The sequence below is a fragment of the Oryza glaberrima genome, chromosome 2, assembly GCF_000147395.1.
Source record: "Oryza glaberrima chromosome 2, OglaRS2, whole genome shotgun sequence".
Lineage (NCBI taxonomy): Eukaryota > Viridiplantae > Streptophyta > Magnoliopsida > Poales > Poaceae > Oryza > Oryza glaberrima.
Genome location: NC_068327.1, coordinates 11,345,650 through 11,361,819, shown reverse-complemented (window position 1 = coordinate 11,361,819; position 16,170 = coordinate 11,345,650). Strand labels below are relative to the sequence as shown.

The window sequence follows — 16,170 nt, the reverse complement described above, 5'->3', positions numbered from 1 at the left end:
GGCGTGGGGAGAACAGTACGGCGGCGACGCACGGCAAGCGAGCGGTGGCCGATGTAGCTCTCGCGGCGGTGAAGCTAACGACGGCGGTTACGCGATGTGGTAGCAGTTGTAGCAGCGGCGGCACGTGGCCAGAGATTGGCGGCGGCAGCGGAGCTTTGCGAGCGCGACGTGGCGGTGGTAGGAGGCGCAAGAGAGGGCGGCGAGAGCGAAAACGAGAGAGGGGGACGCGGGGAGCGATTTATAGGGCACGGGAGGGGAGAACGTGGCCGGGAACCCTCCCGATTTGGCCGGCGACGTGGGAATGGTGAGGGGGAGAGAGAGAGGATTCAAATTTGAATCCCGGTCGGTGCGGGGCGCGCGCGCGTGCGGGAGAAGCGTGGGAGAGGGCGGCTGTCACGCCCTGAAGTTCCCCTCCTTGCTTTAAAATTTGTAAAATAAATCGTCCGAAGAAATTGTTTAATTTAACCTAGAGTTGAATCCCTAAATTAATAAATGCAAATAATAATCGGAATCGGCATGTGAAATTTTTCTTGGATTCTACATGTCAAAATATGCTAACAGGATTTTTAGTGGAATTTTCAGAGCTCAATAAATAATTCATCCGAGCTCTGATTAAGTCTATTCAAGCCTCAGTAAATTCATAAAATGCATAGAATCCTTTAAAAATGGTTTTGTTTCCTGTTTCTGTAGACTTATAGCATGTTTTGCTTGTGTGCTTTGTTGGTCGCGTAGATTTTGGCCGTTTCGTCGATCCGTGGTTTCTCGAAGACGTTGCTGTGGTCTCATCAGTGCGAGAGCAAGGCAAGTCATGCATTACCATTGATCATATTGTACCCAATTTACAAATTTCCCGCATTTCTATTAAATATTGCATTGTTTTACAATATCATGTGGGATGGGTCCTACTACTCAGCCATATATTGTTTACCTTATGCCATTGATAACTTGGGTATTAAAATGACTAGATGTTGGTTTAGGAAATGCTTAGCCATGCTTAGTTCAACTAGTACACAATGGGGGAATTACATTAAAGCATAGATTTTGATTATTGGCATAGTTTTGGATTAGTGCTACCGCAATGGTGTTTGTTAATTAAAATACACTACATGGTGGGCTGTGGGTGCATGGTTTTGCTAGTCATGCCCATGGCAATTAAGGACCGGTTCGCGGGAGGCCCTGGAAGAACTTATCATACTTACCACAAGCCAGCGTGGGCAACGGCTGGGCTTGTAGTATAGCTTTCCTCTAGCCGACGTACCCAGGCGAGGGTGGGCGTGATGGAGTTGGGTCGACCGGGGTGTCCGGTTGATCGGCTTCCGGATTCACCGCGGCACGAAATGGGGCTGCCCGTTTCCTGCTGGGGACGGGGGCAAACCCTAAGGTGTGGTGCGATCAGTTAGAGGGGTGTTATGCGAAGGGTCCTGTCATGGCCTCTTTCCGATATGTCGTGGTGGCATGTCGGTGCACGGAAACGTGTCGTGGGGCTGTGTCTTGTGGGTACAGTTGTACACCTCTGATCAGAGTAAAACTATTTGAATAGCTGTGCCCACGGTTATGTGCGGTCGACCAGATTCACCGTGATTAGTCTCACCCCTAGTTAGCTAATGGACCTGGTTAGTTCAGGTGGTTGGTTGGGCCTGTTACAATGTGGTGTAGCGTTGGACAGTGATTGGTTAATATTGATTAATTACTACAACTGTTTTACTGCTTTCAACTACTACTTTTAAATGCTAGCTTCATGCAAAAGAACCTTTAGCCTCCCTTGGATATATCATGCATCATACTTCCTCTTCCGGTATGACTTGCTGAGTATAGTGGGTAGTACTCAGTCTTGCTCTGTTTTCCCCCACACCAGAGTTGAAGTTCTTTTCAGTTGAAGAAGTCTCGAAGAAGTTGGTTTCGTCGCTGCCGTCAAGGATGCCTGTGGAGTGGAATCGCCCCACTGCAGGAGTCAAGTCTTCAGGATTAGCTCGCTTTTATATTTTTCCGCTGCATTGGTAACCTTTTACATTTTTGTAAGACGTGGATCTGTATGTCAACAATTATCGTTTGTGTACCCTGGCTAGTCCTGGACAAGGGTTTAATGCACATTCAGCTTAGAAATTCTGGTCCGTGAATTTCTGGGCGTGACAAGTTGGTATCAGAGCCGACCTTGACCATAGGAAAAGCCAAATGGAAACCCTAAGAGCCCCCTAAAACCTTTTCATCGGCACATGCCTTTTGCACTTGGATTTGTTTCGGGAAAATTTTGGGGTTTGCTCTTTTGATTTGTGGAAAAAATCTTGATCGCTATTTAATCGAATTTCTCAGCTAGAGGTAGTCTAGGGTTTTAGCAAAACTTTATTTGGAATTTATTTGGCAGTCAGTCGGGAATTTGTTGGGTGATATGCTCTAATTCGTGTCTAGGTACGATGGGGACATTTTATACGTATCATTATAGCTATGCATCTATTTTGTGCATTAATTTATCGTTTAGTCAGTTGCATTAGTATCTTTGTCTGGGTTCATGAAAAATGATCTATGCATAAAAATCACCATGCTCGGTTATTTATTTGAGTGATTTGTTGTTTTGTTTAAATTTGGATTTGAGCATGCGTTGATTCCTATCCCTTGTCTACCTTAGATGTCAGACCTGTTCTCCGATCGCAAGCGTCGCTTCGAGCTTCTGAGTCGCCGCCCTTAGCTTTATCGTCTTCTTAGCCTGTTTGCTTGCTAGTTTCTGTGTTTAGGTTTGTTGCTTGTAGGTTAGTCGGCGGTCGATATCATGTGTTAGTGGTATGGCTGCCTTAATTAGGAGTTGCTTGCCCCTTTTTAGTGTTTTAATTCAAGTCAGATAATTCAACTTAAATCTATAAGAAAGATTAGTTTCTGAGCCATCTGTTTTCTTCCTTTCTCTTATTTCTACCTATCCTCGTCTAGATGGTGAAGACAAGGAATGATCCCCGTGACTCCAGCGACACCAGTGGCAGCGAAGAGCAGATCGATGGAGCTCAAACCAGTGGTGCATCAAGCAGCAGTCCACCTCCACTGCCCGAGAACCCAACGGTCACTCAGATGATGACAATGATGATGCAACAGATACAGCAACATTACCATCAGATGTTGCAGCAGGCGCAGCAGAACCAGCAGTCTAGTCCTCCACCATCACACCTGTCCAAGCTATTAGACTTTCTTCGTATATAGCCACCCACTTTCTCAAGCACCACCAACCCAATGGAGGCCAATGACTGGCTCTGTGCTATTGAGAAGAAGCTGAACCTTCTGCAATGCAACGACCAAGAGAAGGTTGCTTTTGCTACACATCAGTTGCAAGGTCTCGCTTCTGCCTGGTGGGATAACTACGTGGTGACCCGTCCGGATGCAACGGAGGTTACTTGGGCAGAGTTTTGTCAAAGCTTCAGGAAGGCACAGATTCCTGAGGGGATTATGGCACAAAAGAAAAGATAGTTCCGCACACTGCAACAAGGAACCAGAACAGTTACAGAATACCTGCATGAGTTCAACCGCCTTGTGTGCTACGCTCCTGAGGACGTGCGCACTGATGCTGAGAAGCAAGAGAAATTTTTGTTTGGTCTTGATGATGAATTGACCAACCAGCTGATCTCAGGAGTCTAGGAGGATTTTGAGAAGCTTGTGGACAAGGCTATCCGTCAGGAAGAACAACGCAACAAAATGGACCGAAAAAGAAAGGCAGCTCAGATCAGCTTTCCTCAGGGGAACAATCAGAAGCCTCGCTTCATGACGGGACAGCTAGGTGAGCCTTCCACCCTGATCGTCCGTCAGCACCGTCCTTATCACCCGGGTAACTTCAACAACGACTACAATGGTGGCAGTCACAACAGTAGTGAGCAGCACCACCACAACTCAACTCCACCCCCATTAATGGCACCAGCTCAGTCAGATCTACCAGCTATGCCAGCTCAGTCAGAACAGCTCAAGAAGGAGTCCAGAGGAAAGCCAGGACCCTGCTTCATCTGTGGCAAGCACGGCCACTTTGCTGGCAAATGTCCGAAGCTGAAGCACGCTAGACCTAGGTTCGTCCAGGCCCGCGTCAATCATGTGTCTGCAGAGGAGGCACAGGCAGCACCAGAGGTCGTGCTGGGCACGTTTCCAGTGAACTCATATCCAGCCACTGTTCTTTTTGATTCTGGTGCCTCGCATTCTTTTATTTCCAAGAGATTTGCTGGGACACATGGATTATCAGTAGTGGAACTTAAAATACCGATGCGGGTTCATACCCCTGGAAATGACCTGAACACCGCAAACTACTGCCCCTCAGTGACTACAGAGATCAAAAGATCACCGTTTCTATCCAACCTTATCCTTCTCGAATCCAAAGACCTAGATGTCATTCTCGGAATGGATTGGTTGACCAGACACAAGGGAGTGATCGACTGCGCAAGTCGCATTATCGCACTAACCAACGATAAAGGGGAGAAGATCACCTTCTGTTCTCCAGTGTCGCAGAAGTCCGTAGCGAGTCTGAATTAGGCTGCTATTGAGCATCAGACAGAAATAGCGGAAAAATGTCCCAAGAAGTTGGAGGATATACCAATAGTACAAGAATATCCTGAGGTATTTCCTGAAGACCTCACTACAATGCCACCGAAGAGAGAAATCGAGTTCCGGATTGATTTGGCACCCGGAACTGCTCCGATCTACAAGAGGCCGTACAGAATGGCAGCTAATGAGCTAGCAGAGGTCAAGAAGCAAGTTGATGAACAGCTGCAGAAAGGATACATCCGACCGAGTACTTCACCTTGGGGTGCTCCGGTTATCTTTGTGGAGAAGAAGACAAGACCAAGAGGATGTGCATTGATTATCGCGTCCTTAATGAGGTCACAATCAAGAACAAATATCCGTTGCCAAGAATTGATGACCTGTTTGATCAGCTAAAAGGAGCTAAGGTGTTTTCCAAGATATACCTGCGATTAGGCTATCATCAGTTGAGAATTCGAGAAGAGGATATTCCCAAGACAGCCTTCACCACTCGGTATGGGTTGTTTGAGTGCACGGTTATGTCATTTGGACTCACCAATGCACCGGCCTTCTTCATGAACTTGATGAACAAAGTGTTTATGGAGTTTCTTGACAAGTTTGTCGTGGTGTTCATTGACGACATACTTATCTATTCAAAGTCTGAAGAAGAACATGAGCAACATCTCTGTCTGGTACTCGAGAAATTGAAGGAGCACCAGTTATATGCCAAGTTCAGTAAGTATGACTTCTGGTTGTCGGAAGTCAAATTTCTGGGTCACGTCATTACTGCTCAAGGTGTGGCAGTGGATCCATCGAATGTGGAGTCAGTTACAAAGTGGACCCCACCAAAGACAGTTTCTTAGATCCGGAGTTTCCTTGAACTTGCGGGCTATTACCGTCGGTTCATCGAAAATTTCTCCAAGATTGCCAGGCCTATGACTCAGTTGCTTAAGAAAGATGAAAAATTCAAGTGGTCAGCTGAGTGCAACCAAAGTTTTGAAGAACTTAAGAAGAAGTTAGTATCTGCACCAGTTCTAATTCTGCAAGACCAGACGAAAGACTTCCAGGTCTACTGTGATGCATCTCGCCAAGGGCTAGGATGTGTTTTGATGCAGGATGGCAGAGTAGTCGCATATGCTTCGCGGCAGTTGCGTCCACACGAAAGCAATTATCCTACTCATGATCGTGAGTTGGCAGCAGTGGTTCATGCTCTGAAAATCTGGCGGCACTATCTTATTGGCAACCGCTGTGAAGTCTACACTGACCAAAAGAGTCTGAAGTACATCTTCACTCAGCCTGACTTGAATCTCCGACAGTGAAGATGGCTGGAGTTAATTAAAGATTATGACATGGGGATACATTATTATCCAGGCAAAGCAAATGTGGTAGCAGATGCTTTGAGCAGGAAGAGCTATTGCAATGCAGTATGTACTGAAGGCATGTGTGACAAATTGCAGCAAGATCTAGAGCACCTAAATTTGGGTATCATGGAACACGGGTTCGTAGCTGCCCTAGAGGCACGGCCTACGCTCGTGGATCAAGTCAGAGCAGCTCAGGTAAATGATCCTGAAATAGCTGAGCTAAAAAGGAATATGAGGGTTGGAAAAGCCCGAGATTTTCATGAGGATGAGCATGGCACAATCTGGTTGGGAGAAAGATTGTGTGTACCTGACGATAAAGAACTGAAGGATCTGATACTCACAGAAGCTCATCAAACTCAGTATTCAATTCATCCCGGAAGTACTAAAATGTACCAGGACCTCAAAGAGAAATTCTGGTGGGCCAGCATGAGAAGAGAAATGGCTGAATTTGTCGTGTTCTGCGATGTTTGTCAGCAAGTCAAAGCAGAACATCAGAGGCCCGCAGATTGCTTCAACCCCTTCAGATCCCGGAATGGAAATGGGAAGAAATCGAAATGGATTTCATCACTGGGTTGCCCAGGACATCGTTAGGGCATGATTCAATTTGGGTAGTCGTGGATCGCCTCACGAAGGTCACTCATTTCATTCCAGTGCACACTACCTATACTGGGAAAAGATTGGCAGAGCTCTACCTTTCAAGAATCATGTGTTTGCATGGGGTACCTAAGAAGATTGTATCTGATCGAGGAAGTCAGTTCACTTCAAAGTTCTGGCAGAAGCTGCAAGAAGAATTGGGAACCCGGTTGAATTTCAGCACGGCTTATCATCCGCAAAACAGATGGTCAGACCAAGCGAGTAAATCAAATCTTGGAAGATATGTTGAGAGCTTGTGCACTTGACTTTGGTGGAGCCTGGGATAAAAGTCTACCGTATGCCGAATTCTCCTACAACAATAGCTATCAGGCCAGTTTGCAAATTGCACCATTTGAAGCATTGTATGGTCGGAAGTGTCGTACGCCACTCTTCTGGGATCAAACAGGTGAGCGCCAACTGTTTGGGACAGAAGTGCTAACTGAAGCAGAGGAGAAAGTTAGGACCGTCAAGGAAAGATTGAGAATCGCCCAGTCTCGGCAGAAGAGTTATGCTGACAACTGCCAAAGAGAGCCTACTTTCGAAGCAGGGGATTATGTGTACCTTCGTGTCACTCCGCTCCGGGGAGTACACCGGTTCCAGACGAAAGGCAAATTGGCACCGCGCTTTGTGGGACCATATAGGATTTTGGAACGCAGAGGTGAAGTCGCATACCAGCTTGAGCTTCCATCTAACATGGCAGGTATCCACGATGTGTTTCATGTATCTCAGTTGAAGAAGTGTTTGAGGGTACCTGAGGAACAAGCTAACTCAGAGCACATCGACATCCAGGAAGATCTGACATATGTGGAGAAGCCGATTCGTATCCTCGAAACCAGCGAAAGAAGGACCAGAAACAAGGTGATCAGGTTTTGCAAAGTTCAGGGGAGCCACCGCTCAGAGGAAGAGGCCACCTGGGAAAGAGAAGATGAATTGAAGGCCGCCCATCCGCACCTCTTCGCCAGCTCTTCCGAATCTCGGGGTCGAGATTCCGTTTAAGAAGGGTAGGTTTGTCACGCCCTGAAGTTCCCCTCCTTGCTTTAAAATTTGTAAAATAAACCGTCTGAAGAAATTGTTTAATTTAACCTAGAGTTGAATCCCTAAATAGCCGTGCACCGCCGCCGCTATAGCCGCCGCCGCACCAAGCCGCCACCGCCACTAGCTTCGCCGTAGCGGGAGCTATCCCGGCCGCCGCTAGCCGTCGCTAGTGCCGTCGCCGCACCGCTCCGTTGCCGCCGTTGGCCTCGTGAGATCGAGGCCCGTCTCGTCCATCCCGCGCGCCCCGCGTCCGCCGCTTGCCGCCACCGTCTGCCGTCGTCTTCACCCACGCCGGCCGAATCCCCGGTGAGGACTCCCTCCCCCTCTTTTACTCCCCCTTCCCCGTGTGCGTCACCGCCTCCTGTCCGCGCCGCCGCTTCGGCCGTGTGCCGCCATCTCCTCGCCGACCACCGCTGTCTCCCGCGCCGCCGGTCGCCGCCATCGGTGGCCGCTCGCCGCCGCCGCATCACCTAACCGGCCGGCCGGTTTGAAGCCGAGCCGAGCCGACCGGGCGTCGCCCCCTCCCCCTTGAGCCACTGCCCGGTGGGGCCCACCCACCAACCGGTGCCACCTCCTTCCCCTTGAGCCGCTGTCGGGTGGGCCCCGCATGTCGGTGAGCCGCACCCCCCTTTTTGCTAACGTCATCCGGGATTAATTATTGCGCAATAAATAATTAAGGTTTTTTTTCTTTGTATAGTAAAACTCAGATAATCTTCTAAAAATCATAACTAATTCATCCGAGCTCCGATTAAGTCCATTCAAGTCTCAGTAAATTCATAAAAATGCATAGAATCCATTAAAAATGGTTTTGTTTCTTGTTTCAGTAGACTTATATCATGTTTTGCTTGTGTGCTTTGTTGGTCGCGTAGATTTCGGCCGTTTCGTCGACCCGCGGTTTCTCAAAGACGTTGCTGTGGTCTCATCAGTGTGAGAGCAAGGCAAGTCATGCATTACCATTGATCATATTGTACCCAATTTACAAATGTCCCGTATTTCTGTTAAATATTGCATTGTTTTACAATATCATGTGGGATGGATCCTACTACTCAGCCATATATTGTTTACCTTATGCCATTGATAACTTGGGTATTAAAATGACTAAATGTTGGTTTAGGAAATGCTTAGCCATACTTAGTTCAACTAGTACACAATGGGGGAATTACATTAAAGCAAAGATTTTGATTATTGGCATAGTTTTGGATTAGTGCCACCGCAATGGTGTTGGTTAATTAAAATACACTACATGGTGGGCTGTGGGTGCATGGTTTTACTAGTCGTGCCCATGGCAATTAAGGACCGGTTCGCGGGAGGCCCTGGAAGAACTTATCGTACTTACCACAAGCCAGTGTGGGCAACGGCTGGGCTTGTCGTGTAGCTTTCCTCTAGCCGACGTACCCAGGCGAGGGTGGGTGTGATGGAGTTGGGTCGGCCGGGGTGTCCGGTTGATGGGCTTCTGGATTCACCGCGGCACGAAAGGGGGCTGCCCGTTGCCTGCTGGGGAGGGTGGCGAACCCTAAGGTGTGGTGCGATCGGTTAGAGGGGGGTTATGCGAAGGGTCATGTCACGGCCTCTTTCCGGTATGTCATGGTGGCATGTCGGTGCACGGAAACGTGTCGTGGGGCTGTGTCTTGTGGGTACAGTTGTACACCTCTGATCAGAGTAAAACTATTCGAATAGCCGTGCCCGCGGTTATGGGCGGTCGACCAGATTCACCATGATTAGTCTCACCCCTAGTTAGCTCATGGAACTAGTTAGTTCAGGTGGTTGGTTGGGCCTGTTACAACGTGGTGTAGCGTTGGACAGTGATTGGTTAATATTGATTAATTACTACAACTATTTTACTGCTTTCAACTACTGCTTTTAAATGCTAGCTTTATGCAGAAGAACCTTTAGCCTCCCTTGGATATATCATGCATCATACTTCCTCTTCCGGTATGACTTGCTGAGTACAGTGAGTAGTACTCAGTCTTGCTCTCTTTTCCCCCACACCAGAGTTGAAGTTCTTTTCAGTTGAAGATGTCTCGAACAAGTTGGTTTCGTCGCTGCCGTCAAGGATTCCTGTTGAGTAGAATCGCCCCACTGCAGGAGTCAAGTCTTCAGGATTAGCTCGCTTTTATATTTTTCCGCTGCATTTGTAACCTTTTATAGTTTTGTAAGACATGCATCTGTATGTCAACAATTGTCGTTTGTGTACCCTGGCTGGTCCTGGACAGGGGTTTTAATGCACATTCAGCTTAGAAATTCTAGTTCGTGAATTTCTTGGCGTGACAGCGGCGGCGTGAGCGCGAGGTGCGGGCGGAGTGGGGGCACGGAGAAGGGCGGGAAATGGCGGCGGCGCGGCGGTTTCGGCGGCAGCGGCGGTTGCCGCCGGCTGGAGGAGGAAGACGGGGCCGACAGGTGGGCCCCACCTGTCAGTGACCCGGGGAGAGGAGGGAGGCGGCTTGGGCCGACCCAGCAAGAAGGATGGGGGCGCGGGAGAGAGATGGACTGACGGCCCATCAAGAGAAAAAAGGAAGGAAAAGAAAAGAAAAGGAGAAAAAGGATTTTTCCTGGGATTAAAAATATTGCAGTTGCTCATTTTTAATTGGTCAAAATTACTTTTAAGGCTCTGAAAATTCCACTAAAAATCCTGTTAATCAATTGTGACATGTGGAACCCAAGAAAAATCCCACAATGCCATTTCCAGTTATTAATTGCATTTATTAATTAGGGATTCAACTCTAGGTTAAATTAAACCATTTCTTCGGATGATTTATTCAACAAATTTTAAAGAAAGAAGAAGGGGGAAACTTCAGGGCGTGACAAACCTACCCCCCTTAAACGGAATCTCGACCCCGAGATTCGGAAGAGCTGGCGAAGAGGTGCGGATGGGCGGCCTTCAATTCATCTTCTTTATCCCAAGTGGCCTCTTCTTCTGAGTGGTGGCTCCACTGAACTTTGCAGAATTTGATTACCTTGTTTCTGGTCCTTCTCTCGCTGGTCTCAAGGATGTGGACTGGCTTCTCCACATAGGTCAGATCTTCTTGGATTTCGATGTGATCCGGACTTGCCTGTTCCTCAGGAACTCTCAAACACTTCTTCAACTGAGAGACGTGGAACACGTTATGGATGCCAAGCATGTTGGAGGGAAGCTCAAGTTGGTAAGCAACTTCACCCCTGCGTTCCAAAATCCGATATGGTCCCACAAAGCGTAGTGCCAACTTTCCATTGGTTTGGAAGCGGTGTACCCCCCTGAGTGGAGTGACGCGAAGATACACATAATCCCTGCTTCAAAAACGAGCTCCCTTCGACGATTGTCTGCATAGCTTTTCTGTCGAGACTGCGCGATTCTCAATCTTTCCCTAACAGCTCTGACTTTCTGTTCTGCCTCATTTAAAACTTCTGTCCCAAACAGCTGGCGTTCCCCGGTCTGATCCCAGAAGAGCGGAGTACGACACCTCCGTCCATACAGCGCTCCAAAGGGTGCCATTTGCAGACTAGCCTGGTAACTGTTATTGTAGGAGAACTCAGCATACGGCAAGCTTTTGTCCCATGCTCCAACAAAATCAAGCGCACAGGCTCTCAACATATCCTCTAGTATTTGATTGACTCGCTCAGTCTGGCCATCAGTTTGTGGATGGTAGGCTGTGCTGAAGTTCAACCGGGTTCCCAATTCGTCTTGCAATTTCTGCCAGAACATTGAAGTGAATTGGCTCCCTCGATTAGATACGATCTTCTTCGGTACCCCACGTAAACACATGATTCTTGCCAGATAAAGTTCTCCTAACTTCTTCCCTGAGTAGGTAGTGTGCACCGGAATGAAGTAAGCCACTTTGGTGAGTCGGTCAACGACTACCCAAATGGAATCGTGCCCCGATGATGTCCTGGGCAAACCCGTAATGAAATCCATTCCGATTTCTTCCCATTTCCATTCTGGAATCTGAAGGGGTTGTAGCAAACCTGCTGGCCTTTGGTGCTCTTCCTTTACTCGTTGGCAAATGTCACAGAGTGTGACGAATTCAGCTATTTCCCTTCTCATGCTAACCCACCAGAATTTTTCTTTGAGGTCTTGGTACATCTTGGTACTGCCAGGATGGATTGAATATTGGGTTTGATGAGCTTCTGTCAGTATCAGGTCTTTTAACTCCTTGTTTTCGGGTACACACAATCTTTCTCCCATCCAGATTGTTCCTTGTTCGTCCTCAACAAAACCTCGGGCTTTTCCAACCCTCATGTTCTTTTTGAGTTCTGCTATCTCAGGATCGCTTGCCTGAGCTATGCGAACCTGCTCCACCAGTGTGGGCTGTGCCTCTAGGGCAGCCACGAATCCGTGCTCAACTATACCAAGGTTCAGATGTTCCAAATCACGTTGAACCTCACAGCATAGTTCCTCTACCCATGCGACGTTGCAGTAACTCTTCCGGCTCAAGGCATCTGCTACCACATTAGCCTTGCCGGGATGATAGTGTATACCCATATCATAATCTTTAATTAGCTCCAACCATCTTCGCTGACGGAGATTTAGATCAGGTTGGGTGAAGATGTACTTTAGACTTTTGTGATCTGTATATACCTCACAACGGTTACCGATGAGGTAGTGCCGCCAGATCTTTAAAGCATGAACAACTGCGGCCAATTCCAAATCGTGGGTCGGGTAGTTGCCTTCATGCGGACGCAACTGCCATGAAGCATAAGAAACCACTTAGCCATCTTGCATCAACACACATCCTGGCCCCTGGCGAGATGCATCACAATAAACATGGAAATCTTTCGTCTGATCTGGCAAAATTAAAACTGGTGCAGATACCAACCGTCGTTTAAGTTCTTTAAAACTCCTGTTACATTCAACAGACCAGACAAACTTTTCTTCCTTCTTCAATAGCTGGGTCATTGGCTTGGCAATTTTAGAGAAGTTCTCAATGAACCGGCGGTAATAGCCCGCGAGTCCTAAGAAACTCCGGATCTTAGTGACTGTCCTTGGTGGGGTCCACTTGGTAACTGACTCCACATTTGCTGGATCCACAGCTACTCCTTGAGCATTCACGATGTGACTAAGAAACTGAACTTCCTTAAGCCAGAAGTCACACTTGCTGAACTTGGCATATAGGTGGTGCTCTTTTAACTTTTCAAGTACCAACCGAAGATGCTGCTCATGTTCTTCCTCGGACTTGGAGTAGATAAGTATGTCACCGATGAAAACCACGACAAACTTGTCTAGAAATTCCATAAACACCTTGTTCATCAAATTCATGAAGAAGGCAGGTGCATTGGTGAGTCCAAAAGACATAACTGTGCATTCGAATAACCCATAACGAGTGATGAATGCTGTCTTTGGAATATCCTCTTCGCGGATCCTCAACTGGTGATAGCCTGATCGCAGGTCTATCTTAGAGAACACAGTAGCTCCTTTCAACTGATCGAACAGATCGTCAATCCTTGGCAAAGGGCACTTGTTCTTAATAGTAACCTCATTGAGTGCGCGGTAGTCAACGCACATCCTCTTGGTTTTGTCTTTCTTTTCCACAAAAATTACCGGAGCACCCCAAGGCGACGTGCTCGGGCGAATGTATCCCTTCTGTAGCTGTTCATCAACTTGCTTCTTGACTTCCGCCAACTCATTGGCTCCCATTCTGTAAGGCCTCTTGTCGATCGGTGCAGTTCCAGGTACCAAGTCAATCCGGAACTCGATATCCCTTTTTGGTGGCATTATTGTCAGATCATCCGGAAAAACCTCTGGATACTCTCTGACTATGGGAATATCCTCCAACTTCTTAGTGGTTTTCTCCACTGCTACCTCTTGTTCTTCGCCAGTACCCTGGTTTAAACTGATCTCTGGCTTCTGCGGCACTGGAGACTGGAAGGTTACCACTTCTCCCTTCGCATTGGTCAACTTGATGGTGCGGCTAGCGCAATCAATCACTCCTCTATGCCTTGTCAACCAATCCATTCCAATAATAACATCCAGATCCTTGGATTCAAGAAGAATGAGGTTGGCTGGAAAAATCAACCCTTGGATTTCAACTGTCACAGATGGGCAGTAGTGAGTTGTGGTCATGCCACCTCCAGGAGTATGAACTCGCATTGGTATCTTAAGCTTCACTAAAGATAACCCATGTGCACCAGCAAAACGCTTGGAAATGAAGGAATGAGTTGCACCAGAATCAAACAATATTACTGCCAGTGTCGAGTTGACAGGAAATGCGCCCAATATAACCTCTAGTGTTGACTGCGCCTCCTCTGCAGATGCATGATTGACACAGGCCTGAACGAACTTGAGTCCAGCACGTCTTGGCTTCGGGCACGTACGTACCATGTGTCTGGACTTGTTACAATTGAAGCAGATTTCGGGCATTTCTCCAAACTTCTTGGGCTGTTCTAGCTAAGCTGGCAGAGCTGACTGAACTGACTGAGCTGGAATCATTAGTGGACTTGGAGTAGGGTTGAGGCTGTGCTGCTCACTGTTACTGTGATTGTCACTGTTGTTGGTGCCGTTGAAATTACCCGGGTGGTAGGGATGGTGTCGCCGGATAATCATGGTGGAAGGTCCACCCTGATGTCTCATCGTGAAGCGAGGCTTCTGACTCTTCCCCTAGGAAGTCCTGAACTGAGCTGCCTTCCACTTACGGTTTATTTTGTTACACTGCTCTTCCTGACGGATATCCTTGTCCACAACCTTATCAAAGTCCTCATAATCGTTGGAGATCAGTTGATTGGTCAATTCATCATCAAGACCAGATAGAAACTTTTCCTGCCTCTCGGCATGTGTGTGCACATCCTCAGGAGCATAGCGCGCGAGACGGTTGAACTCATGCAAATACTCAATAACTGTCCTAGTTCCTTGCTGCAAAGAACGGAACTCTCTCTTCTTTTGTGCCACAATTCCCTCGGGAACCTGTGCCTTATTGAAACTCTGACAAAACTCTGACCAGGTAACTTCTGTCCCAGCTGGACGGGTTACCATGTAGTTGTCCCACCAAACAGAAGCGGGACCTTGCAGCTGGTGTGTAGCAAAAGCAACCTCCTCCTGGTCGTTGCATTGCAAAAGATTCAGCTTCTTCTCAATAGCATGAAGCCAGTTGTTGGCCTCGATTGGGTTGGTGGTGCTTGAGAAAGTGGGCGGCTAGACACGAAGAAACTCCAACAGTTTGGACTGGGGAGGTGGAAGACCAAACTGCAGGTTCTGCTGCTGCTGCTGCTGTGCTTGCTGCTGCACCTGCTGCAATACCTGATGGTACTGTTGTTGCATCTGTTGCATCATCATTGTCATCATCTGAGTCTGATTGTCCAACACCTGAGCAATTGTTGGGTTCTCGGGCGGTGGAGATGGACTGTTGTTAGATGCACTGTGGCACGTGCTCCACTGATCTGCTCTTCGCTGCCACTGGCATTGTTGGAGTCACGGGAACCATTCCTTGTCTTCACCATCTGGAGGGGGATAGGTAGAAATATGAGAAAAGGAAGAAAAACAGGTGGCTCAGAAACTCATCTTTCTTATAAATTTAAGTGCAATTATCTTAATCTTGACTAAAACACTAAAAAGGAGGCAAACAACTCCTAATTGAGGCAGCCATACCACTGACACATGATATCGACCGCTGACTAACCCACAAGCAACAAACCTAAGCACGGAAACTAGCAAGCAAACAAAACTAAGAAGACGATAAAGCTAAGGGCGGCGACTCTGAAGCTCGGAGCGGCGCTTGCGATCAAGGAATAGGACCGACATCTAAAGTAGGCAAAGGATAAGAATCAATGCATGCTCAAATCCAAATAAACAAAGCAACAAATGACTCAAATAAATAACCAAGCATCACTGATTTTTATGCATAGGACATTTTTCATGAACTCAAATGAAGACACTAATGCAACTGACTAAACAATAAATTAATGCATAAAATAGATGCATAGTCATAATGATACGCATAAAATTACCCCATCGAACATAGACACGACCTAATGCATATCACCCGATAAATTCCCGACTGACTGTCGAATAAACTCCAAATAAAAATTTTACTAAACCCCTAGACTAAACTAATTTTAAAGATCCGATCCGAATGAACTACCAAGATTTTTCCCACAAACCAAAGAGGGAAAACCCCAAAATTTCCCGAAACAAATCCAGGTGCAAAAAGGCATATGCAGATGAAAAGAGGTTCAGAGGGCTCTTAGGTTTCCAGTTGGCTTGTGCTACGGTCAAGGCTGGCCCTGATACCAACTTGTCACGCCCAGAAATTCACAAACATGAATTTCTAAGCTGAATGTGCATTAAATCCCTGTCCAGGACCAGCCAGGGTACACAAACGACAATTGTTGACATACAGATCCACGTCTTACAAAAATAGAAAAGATTACAAATGCAGCGGAAAAGATAAAATGAGCTAGACTTGGAAGCTTGAATTCTGCAGCGGGGCGACTCCACTCCACAGGCATCCCTTGACAGCAGCGACGAAACCAACCTCAACAAGACAGCTCCAACTATGAAGATCTTCAGCTCTGGTGTGGGGGAAAAGAGAGCAAGACTGAGTACTACCTACTGTACTCAGCAAGTCATACCAGAAGAGGAGGTATGATGCAGGATATATCCAAAGGAGGCTAAAAGTTCTTTTGCATAAAGCAGGCATTTAAAAGCAGAAGTTGAAAGCAGCAAAACAGTTGTAGTAATTAATCAATATTAACCAAT

The 16,170-nt window shown here is 47.2% G+C and overlaps 1 pseudogene; it reads right to left on the bottom strand.

The window, feature by feature from the left end:
- Positions 1-6,601: 6,601 nt before the first annotated feature.
- On the bottom strand, positions 6,602-14,912 carry LOC127762493 (uncharacterized; annotated as a pseudogene).
- Positions 14,913-16,170: the final 1,258 nt, after the last annotated feature.